This window comes from Limulus polyphemus, unplaced genomic scaffold, assembly GCF_000517525.1.
Source record: "Limulus polyphemus unplaced genomic scaffold, Limulus_polyphemus-2.1.2 Scaffold910, whole genome shotgun sequence".
Classification (NCBI taxonomy): Eukaryota; Metazoa; Arthropoda; class Merostomata; order Xiphosura; family Limulidae; genus Limulus; species Limulus polyphemus.
In genome coordinates, this window is record NW_013666520.1 from 55,027 (window position 1) to 70,570 (window position 15,544).

Here is a 15,544-nt window from a genome sequence, read left to right on the forward strand (position 1 = left end):
GGGGTGTTGGTTTAGATTACTAAAGCAGAAATTCCATAAATTAATAAATAGCATGCAACTCTTTACATAGTTACTGAAGCTTTTTTCAACTTGTTATAATAAAATCATCTAATTATCATTTAGATCTGCTTCATTAAAAGCATTCTCCAGCCAATCACTATACTAAATAAGTCATTCAGATAACCTCTTATCCATATTTTCTCAAGAGAAAATAAATTGAGAGATCTTAACATAAAATAACCATTCCACTCCCAGAATCATCCTAGTAACCCACCTCAGAATTAGTTTTTTTAATAAATCAATGTTTTTCTTGGATCAGGAGATGAAACCTGAAAAAAATATTACACACAAGACCTAATTAGTGATTTAAATAAAATATAATTGCCTATTTTGACTTGTAATCAGTGTCTTTAAATACACCCTAAAATGCAATTAGCTTTATTACTATTAATCAATAGAGCACTGTCTCAATGGCATGACTGACTTATCTTACCACTATGCTAAGATCCTTTTCTTCATTCATGCTATTAAGTAAGTTCCCTTCTACATGTGTATTAAGCATGTGTTCCAAATTATGATAATCCAAATGCATTACCTTTTATATAATTACAATAATCAAAGGTCAGTTGCCAATTATTTGTCTAAACATCCAATTGATCCATGTCATTTTGTAGTACATCAACATCCCCCTTGCAGCTAAGAATGAATATTATCTCAACATGTAGCAAATTATTAAACCTACTAATATAATGGTCACTCACTCCCAAGTTCCCCACTTCAACTTTTGCAGCCAAAACCTTACTAGTAGTTAACAATAAATCTAAAATTGCATCCACTCTGGTTGGCTCTGTGACTGCTTGATACAGAAAACCATCCCAAATCACTTCAAGAAACGTCTTTCTAGCGCTACTTGACTTCATACACTCCCAACCAATGTGTCTAAAATTAAAAGTCTGCCATATATATTGCATCAGTGTCATTATTAGTAACATCTCTCATCTCATTATACAATTTGTTATTGACATCATCTGCCTCATCAGGTGACCTATAGCAGTTACCAGTTTAAAAAAAAAAAATTTCCCTTGAAAACCCTTATTTTAACTTGCATAGATTCAACCACGTGAATACCATATTTCATCTTCATTCCCAACAGGATGCAGTTCGTCCCTTATATAAAGGTCCACCCCACCCTATCTTTTAAAAAGCCTATTACCTTTAAATAACCTACAACCTTCGATTTCAAAACAATTCCTATTATCAATATTCTCCATATATAATATCACACTCTTCTGATTCAACTTGAGCCCAGAACTTGTCTCTTGTTTTCCAGATATTCCTAGCATTAGATTAACAGCAACTAAGCTTATTTTTAAAAAATTTTTTAACTTATACTCCAACTCTTTTTCGTTTCTTTTTTTTCCAGTCTCCTCATTCCCATAGCTATTCTGTCAGTTTGTTTATTTCCAATTTTCCTGTTTCCCTAATCACTATGCAAGTTTACTAAAAGCTGTCTTAATTCAATTTTGTTTGAACTTCCTCATGTATCTTTCTACTTAGCCTGTTTAAATGAAACTCATCTCTATTGTATAATTCATCCTATCCCCCCAAACCAGCCCACCTGTTGCTCTAAGCATGCCGTTGATAATTTTTCGTTTAAGTCTTGGATCCTGCTAAATAATTCATTCTTACATGTAATCCAAGGGTGCATCTCGGGAAGGGCCACATATCTATTTCTATCCTTAGACCCCTGAAGAAGTTATTTTTCTTGAACACGTCTTCTGATGTACAATTTTCAATAACATTCACTACAAAAACAGAATGCTTTTTGTTACTAGCAACTAAACTGTCAACATGTTCTATAATGTCCTCTAATTTAGCATCAGACAAGCATTATAGTTGTAGTCTTTATCTTTCAATGTTATCCATCACAAGACTTTATTGGTATCATTAATGAGAGTTTCCTAATTACAAGCAGCCAAAGTTTCAAATCTATGAAACTTGTATCTTAATTTCAACTGAAACTGCGTTTATAGCCCTGTTTTGCTGGTATTCACCTGTGTAAACCCAGCAATCTCTTTTCACTTTCTCCCAAAGCAATTTTTACTCCAACCCTATTAATTTCTTGTCTTACTTCTGATATTTCTGCTCCTTATTTGTTTTTACTCACTCCAATAATTTTCCATAAAACCATCTCTACCTTATCCTCAAGCAAGCAAACTCTGAAGGTATATAGTACTGTACTGTTCATTCACCCGCCTCCAGACCAATAGTTGGCCAGCACTTCAAACCTAGATGAAGTAGCTGTAGTGCCTCTATGAACATGAACTTTTTTGATCAACTGTCAAGCCTCCAATTGGCAACAAACACTATCAGCCAATTGGATAATTTTTTAAGTGTTTTATTAAGCATTGTTACTAATTCACTTTCTGATTTTCCAGCACTCTCCTTAATTTCACTTAATTCATAATTATTGAATGACCATAATCCTTTGTTGTTGTTTTTTTTCATACTCGTACATCATAACCTTTTGAACTAAGGAAATTAATGAGATCCTATATTGAATCAATTTCATGGGAAACTAACCTCAAAATTCACTAATTTGGTAAAATGTGCTTTAAATAATGAAGACCATAGTTCTCAAAGAGCAATAAGCAGCAAAAATAGAATGAAACAGCTCTTCAAAATGAAAAGCAACTTTCATATTACCATCTTACTGTAAACAAATAACTTGTTTAATTAATCATTATTCATTTTCTTAAATTAGACTACCAGTCCAGGGATTTTAAGAAGGGATGTCAAGCTTCATATTTCACAAGCAAAGGTGTGTGGTGGTCAGTAAAATAGTTTTTATTATTATGTTTACTTCTATTTTCGCTCTAATTACTGGTTCTACAAGTAAAGGTGTGTATGGTGGTCAGTAAAATAGTTTTTATTGTTATATTTACTTCTATTCGTGTTCTGTTTCTACAGTGTAGCTGTATATTGTTGATGAAACTTGTGTAACAAATACCAGATACATATAGTTCATTATAAGAACTTGCATTAGAAAATAATAGTACATTGTGGAGATAGATATTGAGTAAAAATTCCTAAAACATTTACTACAATGCAGTAAGTTATGAAATGAACATTGTTTCATTAAGTTCAATATGTATGTGTTAATTCTTTTAAGTGTTACTTTGATCAAGTTTTTAAATTGAGAACATTATTTTTTTTATTAATGTTTTTTTTGCTAGTAATTTTCTGGAAGAACCGTTGAAAAATGTTCATTTGAAACTAGATCAATCATGGAGTAGTTAACAGTATTCTGAGTGGTTCCGAGTTTGAATTTTTGTATATAGTTTTAGCTTACAGATAGTCTTAGCATTTTAGTTTTTAATACAAAAACTCAATAATTGTTTTTGTGTTTGAAAGTTCAGTCAAGATTAACCTAAACGTATATTACAGACGTCTGGAGGAACATACAGGATTTCTGGATGGAGTAGACTGGTAGTGTACTCTCTAGATGACAATGATTGAAGATAAAGACAGGATACTTTTGTCTCTCCTAAATTTGGTATAACTATGTGAAACATGCTCAGATGCTCTGCTAGTTATATGCAAAATAAGTATACAATATGCAAAGTAACTGGTAAATCCTTACTTTTTCTTGTATTACTTTTCAGATGTTGGTATGATTTATTTCAATGCTGATTATGTCTTAAGTTTTTCAGCATTGAGGAGATATTATATGATGATTATTTTAATTGAAAATACATTTCTCAAAGTAGAAATGTTACCAAATATATTTCCAGCTCTTTTAAAACATTTATAGATTGTTATAGAAGAAAAAAATTCCTTATGCTTTATTTTGCATGATTTACTCAGCTTTTTCTGTAAGCATTTTCATTAACTGGGACCAAACTGTGATTTCAAAACATTTTTTGTTTTTAAGTTGAAATTATGTAATACTTATTTTAAACCAAACTGGAATGAATTGAATTTAAAGTTGATTTTTACAGTGCTGTGCTTGTATCAAAAAAAAAAACTATGAGACAAATGCTTAAGTTTTAAAAAATCTTCAGTTGGAGTTATTCCAGATATATATATTAATTTGTAGTGTTCTGCAACCAACCTTTACAACATTTTACGTATACAAGTTAAAAAATGGGGGAAAATATCAGGTGAGAACCAAATAGAATTTTTAATGAAGTTATTATATAAAAAATCAATAAATATATAAAAGACAACAAATACTCATGTTAGCTCATACTAATATGAATTTTCAGATGTAAACAATAGTACTCTTAAAAACAAAATCAAAAATCTAATTTTTATTAAGTTAAAAATAGGTAATTTCAGCCTTTTATACTTACCTCTGAGAAACATGGAATTAAATAAGGGATGAATTAATTATTCCATAATAGTGTAATATGTAGACTTGAAAAGAGAGTTAAAATAAGCCAAGTAGTTACTAAATTCAATATGACCTATCTATAGATAGGATTTTTCAAATTGCCTCAAAATAGATGATATAAAATGTAGTCAATGAGTTGTGAAAGGTAACCAAATTCTGTCTGTAGACAGATTATCATATTGTCTTAAAATAGAAACAATATAAAAATGTAAACACTGAGCAAAGAAGTTACATATTTGAGTTGCAATTTTTGATTGCAGATTACGCTATGAATGAGTACATACAAAACCTCTGGTTTCATTCTAGCACTTGATTAATTTGCAAAATAAAATTTGTGGTGAAAGATTTGGTTTATTTGCTGAGGTACTGAGATGTATTTTTTTCAATATGAAGTGTTTTATACAAGTTTCTAAAGTAACTTCAAATTGTAAAAGCACTAAAGAAAAATTTGAAACACATGTATGTTACATATTTGCTTTATATTTTTAGTATTCTCTTGAAAAATTTTGGTGTTCTGTATGTGAACACAAGATATAATTTTTGTTATATGTATTTAGCAGGCACCATGTTTATGCATTAGCTGTTTAGAAGCATTTGTGTCTTAAGCAAAGAGCTATAATAGTGTAAAAGCTTTACACAAGGTCATTAACATGATTGATGATTAGCAAAATGCCTAAAATTAATTCAGAAGTTGGCCTATTAGAATGGTCAACTTTTTTATAGCTTAGTATTTATATAATGGAATATATTATGTCTTGTTTGATATAATAGGCACAACTGTATGCATTACATACTACAAAGATCTACATGTCAATATTCTCACTGCAAGTCTAAAAATTAAAAGGGATATTCAATTCTCTAGAAAGAAAATGAACATTGCATGAAACAAGTTATGTGTATATAGATATTAAACTTCATGAGAATACTGAATGAAACAAAATCAGCTAGTAATAGTGTTAGGACTTTAAAAGAATCAACTTTCAGAATCTAGAAAAACCAAGTTTTATGTAAAACAGGAAAAAATTGGTAAAATACAAATAAAAAAAAAACATTTTGATAAGAAATTAAATTGTAGCAGAACTTCTCTTTAATAAGGTTGTACAAATTTTGAGAGTGACAGCTTAAACCATGACTGTGTATAATATAAAATTACATTAGCTTAAAATAAATTTTTGATTTTGGAAATTGTACATAGTTAGTGTTACTTTAATACATTTTTTTTAATAGTTTGTTTTTAAATGTAATGTGGTATTCACTCCCAGTTCTTAGAAATGTCACTATTACTATGTTCACATATCTACAGGTAAAAGCAGTAATGAAGCATTTATTGCACACAGTTTTACCTTTTCTTATGTAAACATAGTATTTTTGTTAATTAAATAATAATTATTAATATCGGGAAAATACAGGAGTGAATGCCTCTGTATGAACACCATCGTCTTGTATTTATGATATCTTGAGAAATTAATTTGTCATTTCTGAGCAGTTCCTTTTTTTAAAGAAGATTTAGTTATTTTACATTCAGTTACATGAATTGGTATTTGTATTATTCTGTTACTTATGTTTACCTTGATATCAAGATTTGTGGTTCTTTATTAATTTTCATAGTTCATGAATATTTATAGGATGGTGTACATACAGGAAGTTGATAACATTGTTGTATAAAAAGCGAAAGTGATAGTGAGTAAACTGGAAAAATTCTTTCCTCTTGAAAGGAATGAAGCAACCAGCATAAACTGCCCATTGTATGATAGTTGATCATTGTAATTTCTATGTTAAGATGTTATTTTTGGAATATGTGGATTGGTTGGTTGTTACTGTTAGAAGGATATGTGTGTGTTAGAACAAGACTGTCTGAATTGGAAATTATATATGTGTATAACTTTTAAATTAACTGTGAACTTGTGTTCACATTTTTGTGTCTATGCTAGGATTTCTAGTTTGGGTATTGTATGTTAAGTGGCATAAGGATATTTTTTTATCCTTCATTTTAAGATAGTAAGTTTTTATATTTAGAAATTTACATTTTGAAACAAAGTAAAAGTTGACAGTATTGGTTGTAAATTTAGAAATATTGGATGTTTAATACATACATCAAACTTTCTTAGATATTGTTTACAAAAAAAAGGTGTTTACAATGTGTTGAAAAAGTATACAAAAAATATGTATCTAGTTTATAGGGTCTAATGTCTAGTGATGAAATTGAAATAATAGACACATTTTAATACTTCTGAAAACTGACTTAATATGCAGTAACAAGTATGCCCTTGATAACATAAGGTAGACCTTATGCATAAGAAATGACTTCAATTTCTCATTACAATATTCATCCACACTATACATTATTTATTAGTCTGAAATCTAATAACTTTATGAAATGATAAATACTTAAGTATTCAACCCTACTGAGCAATTTTAAAGCTATGTTCTAATATTTTAGTCTTCATTCAGATCACCAAGACTTTAATGGCGAACAATAAATAATTAATTCCCTTTAGAACTTATTACTTCAAAAACTTTAATCACAAAAACAATCTTACAGGAAATCGCCAAAACTTTAATTTTTAAAGTCTTCATAGTGTACAGCTCTGAAGAAAACAAAGTACAAAATACTTAACTGTTCTTCCACTGTTACTATATATGTTATTAATAAATAATCATTTTTATTAAAGTAATGACTTATATGAAATGGATGTTGCATGTTTAACTGATATCAAACAATAACTTATCCATATAGTTATATCACAACATCCATAACAATTAATATTTGTTAAATTCTTATCACTTCTGTCTAAATACTATATATTTTGATGACTTTATTTTTTTTTCTCTATGACTAAAATTATTGTACAGTAAACTGCACAGACAAATTACTACTAGAATGTTTTTACTACCCTAAATCTAAGTGTTTTTTTCAAAAGATGTAAGTTCTGTCTTTTTTTTTATTTTGTGTGTGGAAATACTAGGAGATTCAGCAATGTTGAATAGAATGAATCAGAACAAAAAAGTTTGACAGAGCTGGGTGATAAGTGGAATTTGCTTGTTGATTAGACATTTGACACAAACAGCTACATTCAACTAATTTATTATTCTCACATGAGAATAATCTTCCTATTTTCAGCTTATTTTAGTTGTTTTTTTTAAAAGACCTTTTCAAACTACCGTTCAGCTAATATATACATTTTCAGGGACAACAATTTAGAATTAAGTTACATTTTCATGTACAACTGTATAGGGTTACAAAAAAGTATCATATACACAATGTAGTTTGAAACCTGTAACAAGTTGAAAATGCAATTATTACTGTTCCATTTGTTTTTCTCTACAAATTAATAAAACTGTACAAAACTAATGTTAAAAATAATTGTCCTTAGATTTCATATGGTGAAATTAGTAAAGATTTTTGTCACAGTGTGCAATATAAAAACAAACTTGTACTGATTCTAAAAAAGACAAAGAGAGTGCAACTCTTACTATTTGGAAAGAAACCTTATATTAATACATTGACCTTTCTTACAGAGATTAAAATGATTCATAAAGTGGAAATCAAAGTAATATAAGAAATATTAAAATCATGGAAATATCTAAAAGATCTTTAATTGCAATGTTTTAGAATTTTTTTCTAATTCTGTTATCAACCTGAAAAACTTTAAAAATAACTAACAACTTTATAAGTATAGAAAAACAACTTTTTTTTTTAAGTGAGACGTTGTGGATACCAGTGGAAGTTTAGATAGAACATTAAACAAGTTATTACATTTACATTTTATAATACAGGCTGAAAGAAACTGTAGAAATACATGAGCAGGTTGAGAAATCAGTAACTCAAACAACTTAAATGCTTATTGTAGTAGGCAGTGTTTAAGCAGCATGTGAAAACACCAAGACTTGTTTTCCCCTTTCAATGCTTCCTACCTAGCTAGAGCTATTCATAATTAAACAGGAGTTCTGTTTGTGTAAATAGGTTAATGACTTAACAGTATTGTTAAACTGTTATTAATCAATGTCTAATAAATTTTGACAAACTCGATTAACTCGAGAAAGTTATTCAACAATCAACATTTTTTAAAGCAGGTATAGATAATCAATATTAACATGCCATAAATTTATTAAGGCAGTCTTACTCTTAAGTAACACTGGCTACCTTTTTAACTCGTAATAAATAAAGCAATGTGTTAAGTTAAAGCTACACCATTATTTATTATTGGGACTGGTTATGTCTATTATTTAGATTACTAAAAGAGTGGAATAATCTGAAACAGTTATTTTGATTAGTTGGTTTTTTTTGACGTGATACTAATTGATGTAATCAATGGTTATGGGTAAATGAGTTAATTTCCCATCTTTAGTTTTGGATGGCACTGAAAAAAGAAAAGCAAAATGTTTGCTTATACCAAGTCTGGAAGCAAATGAAATCAGTACAAAGGGTGGTTTTGGTTGGCAGTAAAAAGTATATGTCAAAGTTTGCATATGCACATCTGACCAGAAGTGTCCCTTATCTTAATTTTTAACAAAAACAGTTCTGATAGATAGATAGATATGTCACTATTAGATGTTTTAAATTGTCCTACATGTCTAAAGTAAAGTTAATGTTTAGAAATATTTGTGATTTCTGTAAGTTACTTGTGTGACTTTATGCAATTTTATTGCATGTCCAAATAAGTGTTTGTGATTATAGTGCAAATCCATAGTAATGTAAAAGACTTTACATCTACTTAGATTTAGTAGAATAACTATTGGTGAAGGTTTATATATAGGGTTATGAATAATTAACATAATTATTTAAAAACATTTGCCTCGATAATTTTTATAAATTAGATGCTTGTGAAGGTAATGGTGTCAAGTATTTATTTTTTTATATATATAATTTATGTATTTTGAGTTGCATATATAATACACAAGCCTTCTTTAATGTACATTGCATAAACATTCACAGAGCTAATCTTGTGAAAACATTATCTGAAATACAGTTTAGCCAGATGTGAATAAAGGAGGTGCTTGACAGTCTGCACTTTCTTCTATATAAGGGGCTGTTCATTCACACTTGATATGTGTGAATAAGTGTAAATGTTCATCTCTGTGCACTTTCTTCTATATAAGGGGCTGTTCATTCACACACAAACCACACTTTCGAAGCAAACTATATTCTGTCAAGACTCGTACAGGGATATTAGTTTCAATATGTTCTTAGGTTCTCTTCAGTTTGACCTCTACTTTGCTGACATTTTTGAACTGTTAAGCTATTAAAATCAGTACCAGTTTTTGTGCAGCAAAATTCAACTAAATATAGCCTACATGGAAAGGGCACTAACACTAAAGTAAATATTCATGACCAATATTACAAATAATTTAGGTTTCAAAGTCATGAATAACTCCTTCCTAGTTGGTTACTATATATGAAAATATTTTTAAACTCTTCTATAAACTTGCTTATGATCTCATTAACCAACTACTGAAAGCATATTTTGTTGAATTTCAAATAAATGTACCATCTTTCTCTGACAATATGAAACACAAAGGTGCTGTTACTCAGTGAAAAAACCATCAATAAGAGAAAATATTTCTTAAGTTATAATATTATCTGTAGTGGCTGTATCAATATGGCTAAGTTCTAATTTGACTAAAAACCACAGAATGAGGTTTTGTCTTTCGTATTATTTTTTTTACCTGATTCAGAAGCTTTCTGTCGCCATTTAAGTAAATGTCTTCATGTGTTTCAGTCTACAAACTGACAGTTAATTGTGAGTCTACATTAATATCTGGAATACAATAACTGTTGTAAGATGGTATGTTTTGTGGTTGAAGTGCTGTAGTTTTGTGTGCCAAATTAGTTTTGTCTTTTGTTTTCTAAGGTAAAAATTAATATCTGTAGTGAATCTGAAAGAAAAAAAAAGCAATAAAAGTTTTACCTTTTACCCAAAGAGAAAAGTCTATCAGTTTTCACTTGTGTTAAAATACAGAATACACACATTAGAGTAAGAAAAGTGAATTAAAATATAATTTACTAATGCTGAAAGTACTTACCCTGTTTGTTTTAATTCACACACACACACAAGAAAGGTTCCCAAGTTCATACGTTACCTTTCAGTACATTATGAAAAACAACCTTGTGTGAAAATTATCTATAGCAAAACAAAACCTGTACCCTCAAAATTAATGGGATTTTACACTTTATACTCCACTAAATTTTGAATGTTTCAAACATTAACCTTTTAAGTTTAACTATAAAATGAAATGTTCATAAGTTTACAGTTCGATATTTTGGTAATCTAAAATTCTGCTTTTAAAAGTGTCATTCTGTGTCTTGCAACAAGTACCCCCTCTCCTCTAGTTACATGTCTTTTAACAATACACTAATTTGTAGTTTTATATCAATTTTTCAATGCATGGACACATGTATGGCCCCCTATAGAGCACTGTTATAGGTATACGTTAATCCTGTTTTAGAGTTTGGAATTTTGTACCACCATGAAGAGAGGGTATTTCCTTAATATCAAAGCTTACCAGTTTCAAATACATAATGAAATATTAAAATGTCTTTTTGTTTTTTGTTGTACATCTAAAACCAAACCAGACACTAGGAGAATTGTTTAGCTATAAAAATGGCAGGTAGAAAGTTATGGTTTAATATTTATTTACATAGAGTATATGCTATTCACTAGAATAGCTACACCTGGAACAAAATAACATGACAGTAATAAGTCTTCTAAAGTATCTTTAACAAGATATATGCAATATATAATGTGGAAAAAAAAGACAGTAAGTTAAAATAATACATCACAAGTTTGCATGTAGCTAAAAACAAATAAAGAATCATAAAAAAAAAAGACTGACTGGTGTTAAATGAAATATTTAAAAGAGTAATAGGTGTGTTTCCACTTGCATCTTCCTAAATGGAAGTTATATATTTCCTTTTGAAAGTATTTGTATTCATGTTTTTCAAAAAATTCCTGTTTCCAATTGTAACAAGATAAACCATAGAAATATAATATTGTATATACAAGTTAATCTTTTACAAAAATTGAACACAAACTCGGAATTATTTGTCTTTAGAGAAAAAAAAAGGGTCAAAAACAAGCAGTTTTTTTTTTATTCAACTGCTAACTGGTCAGAGGTTTTATCAAAAGAAAAACAAATTACATGCCCAAAACAAACTTTTGAATAATACCAGTTTCATTTCAGTTTAACAAATGACTTCATATTTAAAACATTCACTATACATCTGTCTAGTTACATACAATTTTTTTCATTCATTTATAAGTTTTGCTGCTTCCCTAATGTTAAATGTGACTTAGTCCAGATTTACTCCTAAATCACTGGAAAACTAAATTCTCTTCCATGTCTCCTATATTCTAATAAAAAGAATATTTTAAATGTTCAGTATTTACTACTTTGTCTGAATGTGAAATAAAATGATTTTTATTAAATGATAATTGTATAACTGGCTAAGACAACTTGGAAATTGAATAACCTTTAAGAATGAACTTAATTCATGTTTTAAAGGGTTGTTTTTTGCTACCAAATCTTGGTGGTTATATCAGTCAGTGCCCAAGTAGTAAATTAGCTGTTTACAAAACACACTCTGCTAAAATAGGAACTAAAGCTAAACATCCCTCAGTGTGACAGCGGTAAATTTACGGACTTACAACAACAAAATCCAGCATTCGAATCTCCGCAGTGAACACAGCATATAAAAAAACAAACTTTCTAATACATAGTTAATAGATTAACTGGCCTGAAAAAGCACTTAAACTTTGACAATTCCCGAGATTCCATAAAATAAAATTCTGTCGCGGATTCCTAGCACGTGGCTTAGCTCTTCTATGGATTGTACACAAACGAAAACATAAGAGAGAGAGGGAGGAATTAAGAATTTATTCCTAATGAATCATGGAAGTTACGTCCTCACTTATAGGGGTATTTGTCCACACCGTCTAAATTTTCGAAAGCCATGTCAGAAAAAAACTCATGGCTATCAGGTATTTACTTTATATATTTTAAACTTCAGCTGCTTTTAAAAATCGAATAATTATACAAAACACCAGTCTTCCTTGTTGGTTTGTAGTTAAGTGCAAAGTTACACAATGGGCCGTCTGTGCTGTGTCCATCACGAGTACTAAAACCAGATTTTTAGCGTTATAAACCCACAGACTGAGTCACTGGTGGGCAAGTGAGATGACCTACATAAAACAAGAGAGAATCTTCAATAGCTACAGCACTTGAAATTTTTTTAGGCAGGATTAAAGTAAATTAACCTATGAGATTTGGTTTTCCTTTTTATTAGCTATATTTTTGTGGCTAGGGCGCTCGACTCGCAATCTGGGGGTCGCGGTTTCGAATCCCTGCCCCACCAAACATGCTCGCCCTATCAGCCGTGGGAGCGTTATAATATGACGGTCAGTCCCACTATTCGTTGGTAAAAGAGTAGCCCACGAGTTAGCGGTGGGTGGTGATGACTAGCTTTTTCCCGCTAGTCATACACTGCTAAATTACGGACAGATAGCCCTCGTATAGCTTTGCGCGAAATTCAAAACACATGAACAAAACCAAGCGTGGGGCGCACGTATACCCGATTCAGTTTTATTAATCATCAGGATCTCTACCAACCTATCCTCAAATTGAAATTCTTTTAAGCAGGATTAGAGTAAATTAATCTATGAGACCTTGGGCGTGTTTAGGTACATCAATCGAAAGGGGTTGACCTCCTGAGTCCAAAACTGTAATTCGATCTGAAATCGGTCAAGAAATGACGGACTATGAGCTAAAAGTTTATACTTGGAAAAACAAAATAGAAACTCTCGGCCACGGCTAAAAGTTAAGACTTTATGACCGCCCTGCAAGTTATATACCAACCCAGCATACAACATAACTTCCGTAACAAATGGTAACAAACAACGATTTTATTTAAAGCTGTTTCTAAGTAGCCCCCACCCGTAGCACTGTGATAAGTCTGTAGGCTTAAAACGCTAAAAACCGGGTTTCGATACCCGTGGTGGGCAGATTACAGCTAGCCCAGTATGTAGCTTTGTGCTTAACAGCAACCAAACCATGCTTTTGAGTAAATGTATGTACCGTGTATCTTACTTTCATTTCATGGTTATTCTGTATTTTTTTGTCTTCAGTTTTTATTGACTATGTTCCTAGAAAAAAATGTGTACTGAAAATTGTAGTGGATATCACTTTTTTTAAATGAATAAACTAGTATATTACCATCGGGCCAGTACAAAAAAGATGTGATTAAAATAATCTTGGTTCGTCTTGCTATGATGTAATGTCACACCTACTCCCAATTAACGGACGTTGCTTCCAGCTTATGCGGTACTTACCGTAAGTTTGGCTTGGTTTGAATTTCGCACAAAGCTACACGAGAGCTGTCTGTGCTAGCCATCCATAATTTAGCATTGAAAGACTAAAAGACCACCAACCGCCAACTCTTAAACTACTAAAACTGTGGAACTGGCCGTCACATTATAACACCCCCACCGCTAAAAGGTTAAACATTTTTGAAGACAGGATATATTACATTGCAACCAGGGTTACCAACGTCCCGAAAATTACCATAGAGTCAACAAAAGAAAAGAACTTCACGCCCGTACGCAGGGGAGGGGAAGGAGTTCGCCCGAACTCCCTATTTTTTTGACGTAAGCAAATTATGGTTATATAGTTATGGCACAGTGGTATGTCTGCAGATTTATACCCCTAAAAACGGAGGGTCGATACCCGTGGTGGGTAGAGCACAGATAGCCCGTCGTGTAGCTTTGTGCTTCATAACAAACACCAGCTTATGATATTAAACGTTTTCTACATTCTTCTGATGAAGCATTCACATTTTTTGGCTTGAAATAGTCGCATTCAATGACTTTTGTTGACACTTTGTGATTGGAATCCGAAGCCGTATTGCTACTCTCAGGTTTTGTAGGTTGGATGTTTTTCAATAGGTATCACTAAGTTCATGTGAACGTTCATCATCTGCTCTCCGTCGGTTGAATAATTAGCTGAGGTGTACACAAACCGAAAAAAGACTGAGTGCTCTAGCTTTAATACATAATCATTATGACACTAGTACTGCTGTCAACATTGAAACTGTATGTAAGTTATTTACGGAAAAGCACACCAGAAGAATGAGCAGGCTAACATATTATTTCAGTAATGCATACATGTGCATATATGATAGCCGATGATTGAAATAGCTAATATACTACAGTTGTTTCTATTAGTAACATAATTTACCAATTAATTATTACTCTGTATGTAGATAGTACAGTACTTTACTATAATAAAACATACATATTTATGTTAATTTAAGTCTATCTCCCCATTCAGTGTTACAACAGAATGATGATTTGTTGAATTTTCGTTAGATGTTTGTGGATTTTATGTGAACATCCCATGCAAATGTTTAGGCTATATATCATGCAAAATTGCTTCCAGATTTAATCTCATAGCACCTATATTTTACAAATTTTCTGGGGGACATGTCCCCAGATCCCCGTAGCATTAGCATGCTGATTGCGCTTCGTACCATATGTGTTAGCTTTTGATCTCACAAATTAGAACCCCCTTTCAAACATTCTATATACGAGCCTGGACTTTTGACTGAATGCTAGTAAAAACAAAAGTGTAAGGTTGACAATCCTGTTTGTAACTCATCCGACCAGTTGCTGTTATAGCCTCGTAAGCGGCATTATACAGCAGATAAAATGTAAATAAATGTACTACTGTAAACTGTTGTTACTGGAAACTCGTAGTGAGCTAATAATGAAGTACGTTTAACGTTATTATTAATGCTATTATGATGTCATATCTCACTTACTGCCAACTAAAGGATCATATATTGCTGGTTTGGACATTATACGCCACAATATAACAGGAAAGTATCTTCTGGTCCATTTGGGCTGTGCTGTCAAATAAATTGAACTAAACCCTTAAAAAACAAAAACTCAAAACCATCATTTATCATTCAAATATTTATCAAGCTTTCTCTTAAACTATTTTAAATTAATATCCACCACATCCAAAGACAACCCGTTTCTGAGGCCAACCACCCTATTAGAATAGCTGTCTTAGGTTGAAGATGACTTATTTAGTGCCAATATATATATTTTTGTCCTCTAGTTTTAACATTTTTACCATTAAATACGAAAAGAT

General features: G+C 30.9%; 1 long non-coding RNA gene across 1 annotated transcript in view; it reads left to right on the forward strand.

Moving 5' to 3' along the window:
• The window catches only part of LOC111086189, a 5,982-nt gene extending 2,339 nt beyond the window's left edge, over positions 1-3,643 (forward strand). Inside the window, exons 2-3 of the long non-coding RNA XR_002610941.1 lie at positions 2,765-2,821; positions 3,448-3,643. This is a non-coding gene — a long non-coding RNA (uncharacterized LOC111086189). The remainder of the gene's footprint in view (positions 1-2,764; positions 2,822-3,447) is intronic.
• Positions 3,644-15,544: the final 11,901 nt, after the last annotated feature.